General features: G+C 46.4%; 1 long non-coding RNA gene across 1 annotated transcript; it reads left to right on the forward strand.

Moving 5' to 3' along the window:
- The first annotated feature begins 1,772 nt into the window (after positions 1-1,772).
- LOC135302107 (uncharacterized) lies at positions 1,773-13,564 on the forward strand. Its single transcript, XR_010363801.1, has 5 exons — positions 1,773-1,889; positions 8,070-8,330; positions 9,097-9,238; positions 11,432-11,523; positions 12,305-13,564. It is a non-coding gene; the product is annotated as an uncharacterized LOC135302107 (long non-coding RNA).
- The last annotated feature ends 592 nt before the right edge of the window (positions 13,565-14,156 follow it).

The raw sequence follows: 14,156 nt of genomic DNA on the forward strand, positions 1-14,156 counted from the left end.
GCTAAACCGGAGAAAGGCCGGGGGCTAAGGACGTCCCCGCGGACCAAGTGACCAAGTTTCCCCCGCTAACCCCTCCGCACTCCCGCCGCTGCCGAGAGCCGGGGCTGTCCCGGTTCCTCTCCCCGGCTTGGGGAGTTCCATCTGGTCTGTGGCATCGGTGCCACTGTCGTATCCCTTTCACCCTCTCTTGAATATTCAGATCGAGGTCGGGGGGGTTAGGTGGGGTGTCTTAATGATGTGTTAGCTGCTTGGACAGATTTAATAACTTTGCCGCCAATCGTACTTAGCAACCCTTCTGGAAACCAGACAGTGTCTCATTAGGGCTTTCCTGGTGCAAGCATTTGACTTGAATGAGCCGTGTTGAGCTAATTTCTATTTGCACTAGGATTTGTTTAATGACATATAGAGGAATAGACAATTCTCGTGGACCAGACCATTAAGCTATAGAGGGCTAGATTTTAAAAGCATATTTTGTTCTAATAAAGAAATCGGGTTTTCATTTGTCACGTTACATGAATTTAGAGTAAATAAAAAAAAAAAAAGATAACACTATTGTTCTGCCTTAAATTATAGGAACCAATTGGGAATTCCTAGGCAATTTTCTCCGTTTCTGCCTCCGCTTCTACATCTAGTACCAGTGCCACCTACAGGAATAATTGCATTTTCGAGCTACTTTCAAGTAACCAGAATTCCGCGTTTGAGAGTCCTGGTAGCTCTGTCGTCTTCCTGGACGCACAGCAGCAAGTCTGACTTCGAAAGGCATCAGGTTTTTTCGCGGCTTGCGTTTGAGATCACGGACTGATGCAGGTTCTCTCCTGTGTACCACGGCAGTGGGAGTGACGGAGCCCTTCCCGCGGGAACCCGGGAGCCGCAGCCAGCACAGGTGAGGGGCAGCACCGTCTGCTCACACCGAAGCGTTCCGGGGGTCGCTGGTGATGTCCCGCTCGGAGCCGGGGACGGGGCCAGGCAGAGCTCCCGTTTGTGCCGACAGAGCCCAGCACACCTAAGGATACGGGGAACTTAGGAACTCTCCTGCACGGCGGCTTAAGTCAATGCCGGGTTATCTCCTGGCTGTGTTGTTAGGAAAGGCAGCTGTAAGACAAGCGCGCCCCTGGGGACCTCCCCTGCACACTTCGCTTGACGATTTATAATGACGAATGTCTTACGGTGGAAGAATAATTATCCCCTCCCTCGTCGCTTCGGCGGAGGAGGCCTTGGCTGCCAGGGAGGTTCTCCGTGCAGTCCCAGGGAGCGAGGCCGAAGGGTTCGGGGGGCTGGGGAGAGGGACGGCGAGCACGGGCACGAAGCTGGCTCTGCCGGGGAGGAAGTTTTCTTGTTTGAATCCGTGTCCACTAATCCTTTCCCACGGTTAACCCGATCCCCTAAATATTTGGTTTTGGGACCTAAGGCCGGTGACAATCCTTCCTTACCACGCTTGGAAGTGCATATTTTCTTTTCCTCGATTCTTTATCTTTAAGGGTTTCCAGTTCCTACAGCTTTGCTTGTGCAAAAACACTATCCAAAAATGTGTACACGGATACCTTCATCCTATGCATTAGGCTCGTTGATATCCTGTTGCTCTGGACCTCCGAGATGACCTGGGGTCCTTCTGCAGGTGGGAACATCTGTGTCATGCAGGGCACAGAACACAGCTGTCCGTCTGGGCGAAAAAGGGCTGCGTTTTCCTTCAAAACCATGTCTTCCCCTCCAAAACGTTGTCACAAAACTCCGAGTTGTTTGTTTTATTTTTTCCCTCATAGAGTAGGAAAGAAGAGAAGAGAAGAGAAGAGAAGAGAAGAGAAGAGAAGAGAAGAGAAGAGAAGAGAAGAGAAGAGAAGAGAAGAGAAGAGAAGAGAAGAGAAGACTAGCTTTTTGATCTATGCTGAAAGGTTTGTGGCCATTTTAATGTTTTACTGCCTGTAGAAAACTCGGTCATTACCGCCCTGAGGGTTTTTTCGTTGAGATAATAAAACGGGAATAACGCCCCCCACACATGCCCCCAACAACAACAACAAAAGGATACGAGAAAAGAGAACCGAACTACCCTTACTCCCTGTCCCATCCCCTCGTGGGTCCTCGGGGGGCCTCAGCGTCGACCCCCGAGGTGTCGCATTATTGATGCGAGTGAAAACAATTTACTTGCGATATGAAACAGCCAAGACGTAACCGGGCGCGGGATTCACTATCACTTGCGGAGTTTCATAAAGTAAACGAAAGTTTCTTCCTCTCCGGCTCAAAGCTTTTGCGATTAAACTCAATAGGGTTTTCTTACACGGCGGATCTGGGGTCGAGCCCTGCCCACTTACACCACGCGTGGAAATGAAAGTATTATCCCACCACCGCTGCTGCAAACCACGCGAGTGCCATGTTGCGGCAATCCCCAGCAGCCCGCACCGCCGCTCCTCCGCCAGAAGCGCCTCGGGCACAGCCCGGGGGCGGGAGGGCCCGGCAGGCCGGCGGGACGAGCCACAGCAGCCCGCGGCCGCCGAGCGCCGCCGCGCCCGGGCCAGCAGGGCAAGGGGCCGCTTTTCGCTGTCCGGGTTTCATTTGCAAGACGGTTCTCTCCTGCAGCTGCAGTGTAATGTGGAGAGGATATTAATAAATATTAATACCACCCCCCCACCCAGATAATTTGCAAAGTTGAGGCGCCGCAATATTTAATGCAGAATAGTGCTGGAAATATTTTTTTCCCCCTGGAGAAGAACGCTGTTGAGAGAAGATTGTTGCCCTTCGCCACTGCCTGCCTAAACGGGACTCGCCTTCTGGGAAGGGCAGATTCCCTTCGGCGCGGAGGATTTCTTTCCCCTCGGGATTCTGGCAGAGTCAGAAAATGACATTTCAGAGCGGCTTCTCCACGAGTTTTCTGCCAAATGCAGCGATAACGAGTGACCCAGGGACGATGCGGCGCCAGTCGCGCTGCTGAGGGGCATTTCGGCTTCCCCGCCGTGCTGTGACTCTGCCCTCATACCCTTTTTCCTGCACACGCTGATGTCCTCGTCCCAGAGGCTGTCGGTGTCCCACAAGGGCATCTCCCTGCCGGCACCCCCAGCCAGCCCCGGGGGACGTGTCCAGCCCGGAGGACGAGGAAGACGGGCGGCGCGCAGCCAGCAACACGGGACGTCGGGTCCCTCTCTTGTCCCCTTCTGCAGCTGATCCAAACCCTAATCCCGGCTACCGCCCAGGAAAAAGGCGCAGCAGGACCAGGGCCTGGGCTGCAGGAGCTCCCTGCTCCCGGCAACTGAGTCCCGATGGGGGGAATTCCCAGGCTGGAGAGCCGGATACGGCCTTTACGGTCCGTGCGTCGTCCCGAAAAGGGTTCTTCCACCCGGTGTGCAAGAAGCCGACCCACACACACTGCCTGGGATTGCTTTCAGCCGTGAAGCCGGAGGGAAGAAGGTGAGGGGATCTTGCTGCGTACAGCACTGTGCTGAGCACCGAAGCAGAGCCTCGGCAGCTATGGGCGTCTCCACACTCCACGGGGCTGCTCGCTCTTTGCCGAGGCTGAGCTCCATCGGGAGATCCCAGGGCCACCGACTTGGCCCTGGCACAGCGGCAATGTCACCGGCCCTGCTGCTGACCACCTGCCCCCACCAGTGCCCTAGTCTTGCTAGTGTTTCTCTTGACAATTTTCCTCCCTACCGGGGATGAGATTTGAAATATCCCTGCGTGAGGCATTTGTCTTCGGGTGTTTTAGTTCATCTCTGAGCACCTAATAAGGCAGAAAGTGTTCAGCAACGGAGGAGGGAAACACAAGGGCTATGGGAAGCGTGGCTTTTTCCTGCTGCTTGGAGGAGACCTGTACACTTGTAACCAAAATGTTTGTAGGAGATGTATGTTATGGAGAAAAGAGTAATGCCAGCACCTCCAGAGAAAGTTTGCTGGCAAGAGGTCCAAGAATAACTGCTGTGAAGGACCCCATGTGGCTCTGCTGGAGATGCTGCATGGCGACTTTCCACAGCCCTGGACCAGGGCTTCTCTCCATGGCAAAGGTCGATGCTGACCCTGTATCAGGGGAATCACAAGTGTCCTCGGCAGGAGGCTAAGCTGGAAGCTCCCCCTCCAGGTCTGTGCGACATCTACCGAATTTTCTCTTGGCTTTCCAGACCTGGAACCACGGCCTAACCCAGGCGAGTGACTCCTTACCTGCAAAGAGCTGCTGCCGGCACTCCGCAGGGGCAGCACGGAGTGGCCGAGGTGGGGCTTGGGCGCAGATTCATTGATTAGTTACCATATCTGTGAACTCAACAACCTCTCAGCAGTTTGGGAAATTCATCTCAGCTGCATTGTCAAAACATGCAGATCTTTGTCCGACATCTCTCTTACTTCATCCAGAGTTCTGTGAACAGCCTCTTCAGGCTCTGGATGTCATGGTAGGAGCCACATGGTTTCTATCTCCTCCTTCACATATATACAAACACCCTCGACTTATAGTAAGATAGAATGTCACTTAGGGGAAAAAAACAAACTACATGCAGTTGTTCTGCACATTTGAAGGGGTTTTTGTTCTTTGTATGCAGATAATTTAGGATGAAGGCGGGGGCTTCCATGCCATTTGAATAAAGTACCCTGTCTACCTTGTAGTTTTTGACCTATACTTTCCAATAGTAAATTGCGACTATCAAAAGAAAATAATGTATGTATTATAAATCCCAGTCTTGCTAAATATAGTTGCAACCCCAAATACTTGCAATGTTGTGACTAGAAAAATTAATTTAAAATAAGAAAATAACTGCAGTTGAATTATTAATGTATTGGTGTTGCAAATTTACAATCATTTTGTATTTGCACTGTTACACCAACACAGAAAGTACAAAATATGCCATCAAGATCAACTTCCTATATTAATAACAGTACAACTTTCTTTTTAAAAAATACGGGTATTTTCTTCAAGTTAAAAATTTCTCTGCCTATTCCCTTCAATATTTATATGCCTACATGCATAAAATACAGTTTCTTTTTTGCAAACAAATCTGAACATTCTCTTCGGAGAAAAAAAATGTGAAAGAGATAGAATTACATTGGGAATATGTAATTTAAATGATAAAAAAATATTTTTAGTTTGCCTTTCAGGAATGCTTTTTTAAAAAGTCAGATATACTTTTTGTGCTCGTACTGCCGGTTTGTATTTTCTTTGAATGTACAGATGCTCATGGAATTTCGTCTTTAGGTGCATGTATCTGACTCTATGCATGCAAGTGCCCGCTCGTTGGGTTAAGGGACAGGTGTTAGGACGTGCAAATTCACTGACAGTGGGGAAAGGAATTTACAGGCTCAGGGCTCTGTACTTGTGCATCGGCGTGGAAAGGCCGAGCGCAGGGAGTGAATGGCGCTTGCTCCAAGGGCCCGGCTGTGTGGGGAAGTCGGACTCCCGCCGTGACACTGAAGGACCGCACGGGCTCTTCCCCGCAAGAGCATCATTCCCCAGCCTCCCCAGGTGACACCCGCCCGACGCCAGCTCAAGGCGACCGCATGAGAACGGCGTGAGCCTCTCCCCTGTGTCCCGCCTTCACAGCGGCAATTTCCCTTCTGCCAGTCCCGCGGGACGCAGCCTCTGCTTTTTGCAAAGGAAGGGGACGCAGCGAAGCAATATCGGCTGTGAGCGGGGTAAAATCCGCGATCGCTCGGCGTTTTATCACTTCGGAGAAGCCAGCTTTTTGAAAGGAAAGCTGTACGCTGGATAGTCTCACGTTGCGCACCCCATTCCTCATCTCCCCTCGGAAAGAGAGGAGCAGCGGGGGTGAGGCATGGGGACCGTTCTGCCTTGCGCAGCTCTGCTCCGCCGGAGAGCAGACCCCTAACCCCGGCTGCCGGGGAGCAGAGAGAGCCTCCGGGCCGAGAAATTCTCGCTTTCTTTCCCGGCTGTAAGGAGACCGGTGCGCGACAGCCCTTTCCCATTGCACCATCCATAAATAGGGCGTACAGAAATAATAGAGAGATAGGGTTTTGTGTATAAGCACACGTGTATGTGTGTGTGTTTCCAGCATTAGTTGTGTTTCACACGAACCGGGACGTTTTTCTGAGAGCCCGATGTGGTTCCTCTCCCGGGAAATTCGCCGGAACAACCAGAGCAGCCTTTGTCCCGGCTCCCGAACTGATGCTCCCCGACTGTGCGCTTAAACCCAACGTGTTTTTTCCTGTTCGTTTATTTTGCTCTTGGTGGGCTTTTGGACTCCTTAAACAAGCTGCTGGTAATATTCTTAAATCCCTTCTGGCGTCAGAGGCAAACTTAGCAAGCGCAGGCACTTCTGCCTGTTTTTTCCATCTCCCCTTGAATTTCTGAGGCGGGTGGGAAAGGGGTGGGGGTACGATAATGTGGACAGAGAGGGAGACAGGAACATATTTTCTTGAGTCTGGAGAGTGACACCTCTCCCGGCCAGAGCCTGCAGTCGCTGCAGGAGTGGGCGGCGGCTGCCGGGCCCGGCCGGGGGAGCCCTCCCAGCCCCCGCCGGCTGCAGGGGCAGCTCCGCTCCGCCGGTTTGCCGGGGTGCTGCATGCCTGGAGAGGCTACTGTGCTTCTTCTGGAGTATTTCTGCACACCGCACGGTAGGAAAACGTGGTCTTGCGAGAGAAATGGCTCTGCGCGCACCAGCAGGAAAGGAATGCAGGTACATCTTTGTTCCTTAGGGAAATTTAGTTTTATTCTCGTGCTAGGCTGATATTAGGAGTGATTAACGATTTGTAGCAATACTTGTCCTTTCCTCCTGATCAGAGATCTCTCTGGGAGCAGTCACCAGCCTCCAAAACGGGTCGGACCTCGATTCCCCCCGGACGTCCCGGAGTAGAGGTGTGACACCCAGCTGCCGTGTTGGTTTTGTTTTGTTTTTTTGTTTTTTTGTTTTTTTTTTTTTTTTTTGTTTTTTTTTTTTTTGTTTTTTTTTTTTTTTTTTTGTTTTTTTTTTTACAGGTCTTGGGAAAGCACTCCTAGGGGAGAAGGAAACATGTAATGGAAACGCCTTCTCCAGGCTTTGAATCGCGGTCAGTGCGCCTGCCCCATCCAAACCAGGATGCTGCAAGCCTTTGGCCCACCAGGCAGCCTCTGGGTCCCGCCCAGAGCGGGGACAAAGGGTGGTCCCATTGTCTAGAGGTGGCTGCAGCAGCACCAGATCCCTACAGCTGCCACAGCCACAGCTGTAGCGTTCCCCTTCTGTCTGCCAGCCATCCTCTTAAAGTGCAACTTCACATTTAAAATTGAGAAGCATCTCAGCAGCTGCTCTCAGATTGCTCTGAGCTGTTGTTGGAATAACCTTGCTTGGTGAATAGCTGGGGAGGAAGAAATTCTCTGAGTTTAATTGTGCTGGGAATTTTCCACTTTCTTTTCACTGACAGAAACTGTTTTTTCTCCCTTGGAAAGTATCTCAGGCTCTGTATGATTAAATTAATCTGCATCATTTGGGATGGGACATTGCAGTGACAGAGAATGAGACTGTGACTTTCTGGTGGGTCATGGCAAGGCTGCAGGCATTGTAATGCTGAGAGTATTCATACACCAGAGGGCTCTTTCTCACTGACTCCTGTCCTGTGTCCCCTCTCTCTGTGGAGGTAATCCTGGGCTGAGGGCATTGTTTATATCTCCCTTGTATGGTGGAGTCAACCACACAATATTTGAGAATAACTAGTAAGTTGTTAGAGACAGATTCAAGCCTCATTCATCTGGTGTATGGTGCCATCTGCTTGAAAGAAGGCAAATACCGTGTTGATAGTGGTGGTGATGATTCCCTTATTTGCTGTAACACAAGACCAAAAGAAAAAAGATCAATATACTGCCAAGGAGCAGGTTGGCTCTCACTGACAGCAGGTTTCTCTTTTTTCATTCTTCCCTCTGCCAGTCCCTGGATTATAGTTTTAACTTTCTGATTTCCCTCTTTCTCTGGTATCAATATTGCGCTTGAATGAGATCACTTACAGCCAAACAAGGGCTCCTCTGCTAATGCTAGTCTCTGTCCTTCAAGCCCATTTTTACTTTACCAGCCCTCCAATACTATGGAAGTCCTGTAGTCCTTCCTGAGACCCAATGAGTCACCTCGTGAAGCACTTAAGAAATCTCTGGTTTTTTTCTGTTCTTTCTTCAGGTCATATTTGTCTCCCTGCAAAGATGCAAACCTGAAAACATTTGCACTGATCCACGGGGCAACAGTCCCTTCCAGCTGATCACAGTGCATGGAAAGAAGAAGCCCTCTCAGACAAACTAGTGTGTTAAAGCCACCAAGGTGATCTACTGTGCCCAGCTGTGGCAGAAGGCAGCCTTCCCTGCACTGCCAAGGGAGTGTAGAAGCTGTCTGGCATTTCATGCCAGGTGCCTAGCACTAGCACAGTCAAGCCCAGGTTTCCAGGTATGTTCTTTCTGGGCTTAATTCTACCATCATGTGCCAGAGCAAGTAGTATCTTATTCATCAGTGAATTTCACTCAGTCTTAGTCAGGGAGATGGAATTGGTCCTACAAGAGCAACAATAGCTTTTTACTTGCATCCTTTCCAACACTCCCTACATGGCCTTCCCACCACAATAGCAAACAGAAGCTCCCAGAAAGCAGCAGCAAGTTCAGAGAGATATGGCTCCTCACCAGTTTGAATTTTACCAGGTGGTGGTTGCTTTAAGACCTTGAGCTATAAAATATCCATGCTAGTATTGAACTCCTGGGAAGACATGAATCCTCCAATGCAATGGAGAATTAAACAGTTTTAAATATACTTATCTAATGAATACCAGTACTGACTTTTGTGCATGCTGCTTCTAACATGAATCTACATAGTCTCTGCTTTCAGAGACCAAATACTAAAATGACTTAATCTTCTAGACAAGAAGTCCCTATATTTGATAACAGGGGTGGATTACAATCTCTCCCACTCTCCCTGTTACCCTTCCTTCTGTTCCTGCACTTAAATCTGGACATGTATGGACAGGAAGAGGTTTTGTGCCTACCAGCAGCTACAATACTTGTGTGAGTTCTTCAGCCTGGTGCATGGTGATCAAGTCAGGCTGTGGGTTAACAGCTGAGGAACTGGGCACTGCACCTCAGTACCAGCCTGCTCTGGGTGCAAGGGCTCATCTCAGGTCTTTCTGAAATACTTCTCTGACTTTTTATTCTCTTTCATTTAGGTCACATCCAACTCCATATTGCAAGGTGCTGAGTAACAGCTTATGATCCCTATCAAGTAATGGCTCCAGGGTTTGTTTACCAACATCCACTGGAGACTCCAGCTTTTCTGCAGAAACAGAAACCGAGCCCAGGCTTATCCAGGTATCAAGCTGTCACATTCCTTGGGGCCTGTAGAGCAAACTGGCCTTTGTGAAGAATGTTTACCATGACTGTGAGGCAGCTGTGTTTAGAGAGTCGTTTCAAGAAAGTCGAGAAATAACCAGTAGGATTTCCATAAAAGATTTATACCTATTTTAAAGGGAAGAACAACTGTTCATCAACTGGAGCTTTGCACCCATCACAGGTAATACAGTGAAACAGCAGTGGTGAGACTCAGTTAGACAAGGATGCAGGGAAGTCCTCAAGGTCAGCCCAGGTCTAGCCCAGGTTTTAATTTATCAATTATTTCAGGATCTGTTCCTGAAACATTGATAGATAATTGGTCTAGTCCTGATCTCTGTGCCCCTGCAAACTATTCTCTCCCAGTTTTAGGTTTTTAGAACCTTTTAGCTTTAGGTTCTTACTGTATGAGCATTGTGCCTGCAGCCTTTTTGACTTTTTGCAGCTTCCAGCTTACTAGCTGTGGAAAGATATGCTGTCAGATTTAGGATACAGGAGAGAGCTAGTCACAGAGGCTTCTCCCAGCTTCAGGACAGGAGTAAATTTTGCTATAAGCAGTATCCAGTGTGTAAGGAATTCTGCCCATTTTCTTGTAAACTGCAGCACCTTTCCACCCCAAATATCTCCTTTTCCATGCCCCCAAGTACCTGATGGAACCAAGCATAGCACATAAAGAGGATTTAGCAAACCATGAGGAAGCTTACTAAGGATGTGTCTTGGAGGATGATTTTTTCTTCCCTACAAAGACATTGTAGGAAAATGCCTCCTACAGACTTTGGGGGAACATTTTAAAGCTTAAATTAATCACCTCCTTTCAGAGTTGAAACTCTTTTCATCTCCTGTAATTGACTCAAGATTTAAAAATTTTCCAGACAAAAAGTTTCAGAAATTTTAATGTATGAATTCTTAATATTTCTACTAAATCCTTTGCTTCTATTTTAACATAATTGACAATGAAGAGATTCTTGTTTCACTATGACCTTATTATCTATTTTTGCTGTTGACATATTTATGACTAAAACCTGAAGTAATCATTACAGTAAGACTAGTAGAACTGTAAAAATTATATTTACTACCCAAATGAAATACCCAAATATAAGGATAAATAAATTAAGTAACTCAGATAAAAGATTTATTTTCTCTGTATGAATGTAAAGTGCAATATTTTAGAGACTGTAGGGCCAAGTTTTGCCTTACGATTCACCTGCTGTGTGTTCCAGAGCGGGTAGGAGCTACCAAAAAGTATGAAAGAGGATTTATACTGTATAACAGATGACAACTGTCTTGTAAGCCCAAACTCTCACAGCTTATGCCTTCACTCTGAAGTTCCTTGAGACAGTTATTTGATTTATGAAAGTCCAGTTGGTAGCTGGCAAACACATACATGCAAAGAAGCCGCAGAAGCCAGCAGCAGCCAAACACAGGCATCTGAAGGCAGAATTTTCTTTATGAAGCAAAACTGGAAATAATTCAATAGTACTCCCTTACCCCTCCCACAATGTCCCAGCACCCCCCTGCTGCTCTATCCGCTAAGTAACTGCAGTTCAGGATGTGGAAGGGAGGAAAATCAGTCCCCAGCTGTTTCTGCAGGGTTTCACTAGGAGGAGCCATACGATGTGTAATGAATGTGCAGAGCTGTTTGCAATTAGTGTACATCCGAACTGCTCCCAGGGCAGCATTTCTGCTACTGCCATTTATCTTTGTAATAAATACTTTTCAAATAGATCAGAAGGTAAAATTAACACAAATTACCGTGATCCTTTGGTTTCTCAGTATGCTATTTTTATAGACTTCATTCTGCCACCAAGAGGACAGTAACTCTAATTACCACATCACATACACCTTATGTAGCACCGTGTTATTTTGTAAAATGTTTCTACATCTTCCTCTGTATTTAGTACAACTGTGAGCACAACTGGGCATGATCCTACCTAATTATCCACCTGCAGTAGAAACAATTATCAATAATAACATTATGGCCAGTCAAGAGTGGGAGGATGACTTATCACTTGAGTTCCACAGTTCACCCCTAGGGTAAGTAAATCAAAGGTACTAAAAATGGCACAGACTCACCCTACTCCACGTTAGAAAACACAGGGGAAATAAAGAATGAGTAATGAGGGGGACTGCCTTTGGAAGGGCATTTACCCTACTGTTACCACCATGTTCCTTCAGGAAACCCTAAAGTCCACACGGGCACATCCATAGAGAAGACAGCCACAGCTCAGCCTCCTGTTCTACCTCTTGGACTGCTGTGTCCCTCTGAGGTGAGTAATGCTGCATGTCTCCTTCTAGGTGCAGGGGTACAGGTCTATACCTCCTTCCCACTTCTGATGAGAATTTTTTCCCCAGGCAATGCTAACCACTTTTCCCAGCCAGTAAACTCCTGAAGGCTCATGACAGATGGGTGGCAGTACCACATGCAGGAAGAACAGCAGTCAGTAACTCTAACCTGGCAGGGCACACGGCTTCCAATGTCCCAGATCCTCAAGGTGTCTGCTACACTGTTCAGAGAGTGGAGGGAAGCTCTGCTGTTGGAGTGATTCCCAGTGATGGTGAAGGGGCATTTACTTGTGTGAGCTGGAACTGTGTGAGTAGCTGACCCTAGGGAGGACCAATAGACATCAGCATCAGGAGCCCTTGCTGGGTCACCTTCACCCATAAGAGGCCTGGAAGGGCCAGTGAGTTACCCACCAGAGTTATTCCGCATTTTTTTCTGTTATAAGAACCACAGGTGAGTTGTTCAAAATCCCTAAGTGTTTACTTTTCATTTCTGTACTGTATGAGAGAGTCCACACTACATAAAGATGTAAGAAAACAAAAAAATAAATATCCCATTTGCATATTTCCAGTGCACACAAAGGCATTAAGTTTCTTGCAAAATTAGAAGAAGTCACATATGTGATTCTTGGAGTACTTTTTAAGGAAATAAATTGCAGATTTTTTTCAAAAGTTTAAACATTCTCCTTACAGTGTGTTGCTTGCAAATGCAGGCTGGGGGCTTAGATGTCTCCCTGGTTAAATCTACTGTATTATTTCTGTTTTCAGACAGACTCCATTGAGATCTCTGTGAAAAGAATGATGTGACTTACCAGTATCATACAAGATGTTCCAAGAATATCAGCAAGGCACTGGAATATGACAAGGGGACTGGGGACTTTCCTGAGAAGGTTGTACCCAGTGATGGAAAATATATTTGTGTTCTTACTTTAGCACAAGTGTCTTCTATAATGCTAAGGTTTGCTTTCAAATAAAACATAAATTGCACATCTGGTTGGAAGAAATAAATGCAATAGTGCTTCAAAGACTATCTGTCCGGCTTAAAAAGCAAAGAGATGAGGATTTATTGGTGTTTTTATTATTAACATAAAAGCCTTGGGACCTCAGTAGGCCAGGGTTATAGGTAAATATGGGTTCTATTTTCTTCTTTGTTCGCCTTAGCATATTATTAGCATCAAGCTAAAAAAGGATCATCTGAATGTTAATATGTTTATTATGTGCACATGGGTGTTAGCTTAATCAATACACAGATGTAGAAGACTGTAGAGAAAAATATGAGCTACAACTATATTCATCATCTTAATCATTTCAGACAGCATCTTCATTCTGGAGATATTATTTGCTTAAGAAATCCCACTCTTGTACTTTCACAGTCTTTCAAGGCTTTTGTGAAGCAGCAATGGGCTGCTTCCGTGCAAAGGCTTGGAATGGACATCTATTTGCAAGTGAACAAGCAATGAAGGAAGTGGGAGTTTCTAAAATAGATTACTTATAAAATTAAAATTTTAGGAAGCTTGGGTAAAAATAACATGTCCAAATCAGCAAATATGGGGTGGCTTGAAGACATACACATTAGACTTCCTGCCTAAGCTGCTGGTGACTTCAGCCTCCTTTCCAGGAGAAAATTAGCCTATGCAATGCTGTTAAAGCCTTGCATGAGTCACTCCAAAGTGTTGGAGGGGGCTGTACAAATCCTGGTCCCCACTTCTCCCAAAAATTGTCTTCAAGAGGTTCAATTTTGATGTGTCAGGACTGGGTTGAATCTTTCATAGGATTTAAATTAAATCCTTGGCAACCACTCTTCTGATTTTATAATAAAATCTGACCTATGTGTTAAAGTGAGGACATTGTTTTGCTGGGTTATTGCTTAATTACTAAATGAAGAAATATAAAGTACAAATTTAATGACTCATACAATATTTCCAAATGGCTCGTACTATAAAGTCCCATTTACATCTACCACACTGGTGTTTAATTCACTTTCCATTATTCCTGAGGCTATTAATGTCAGTAATTACAGCAGGTAACATGTCTAATATTGAGTGTATTGTGGAATAAAGCAATGTTGAGCTCCTGCAGTGTGTTTTATATTAAGTACAAAAAGCTTCTGATACAGTTAATGTAACTATAAATCTTAACTCAAATGCTTATATGTCTCGTTTATGACCTGAATAAACTCTGAGGCAGAAGCAGGGCAGCTGAATAGCCGCTCGCTGCCAAACCACATATTCAGTGGAATATGCACTTACAATATCCTTTTCATATTGAATAATAACAGAAAGACAGAAAACAGGCTGAGTATTTTCTCTAAATTAAGTTGGGTTTCTTTCCAGAACACTGAGTTTAATGGTAAAAAAATCCTTAAATACACACGAACCTTAAAATCACAAATATATAAATAGAATATAAAACTCAAAACAGTGTGGAGGATTTTTTCAGTGGAAATCCAGTCTATGCTTATGATAAGAGCTGCTCTACAGGGTTTGATGTGTTAAATATTGAACACCCTGCCACTTGGAGAATGCACGTTGCTCTGTCCCTTTGGGGAGGCTGCTGGATTGGCCTGGGTGTGGAGGTGGCCAGAAATCACAGTCACCTCAGGAAGAGCTGGCATTCACTG

Source organism: Passer domesticus, chromosome 6 (genome assembly GCF_036417665.1).
Source record: "Passer domesticus isolate bPasDom1 chromosome 6, bPasDom1.hap1, whole genome shotgun sequence".
NCBI lineage: Eukaryota > Metazoa > Chordata > Aves > Passeriformes > Passeridae > Passer > Passer domesticus.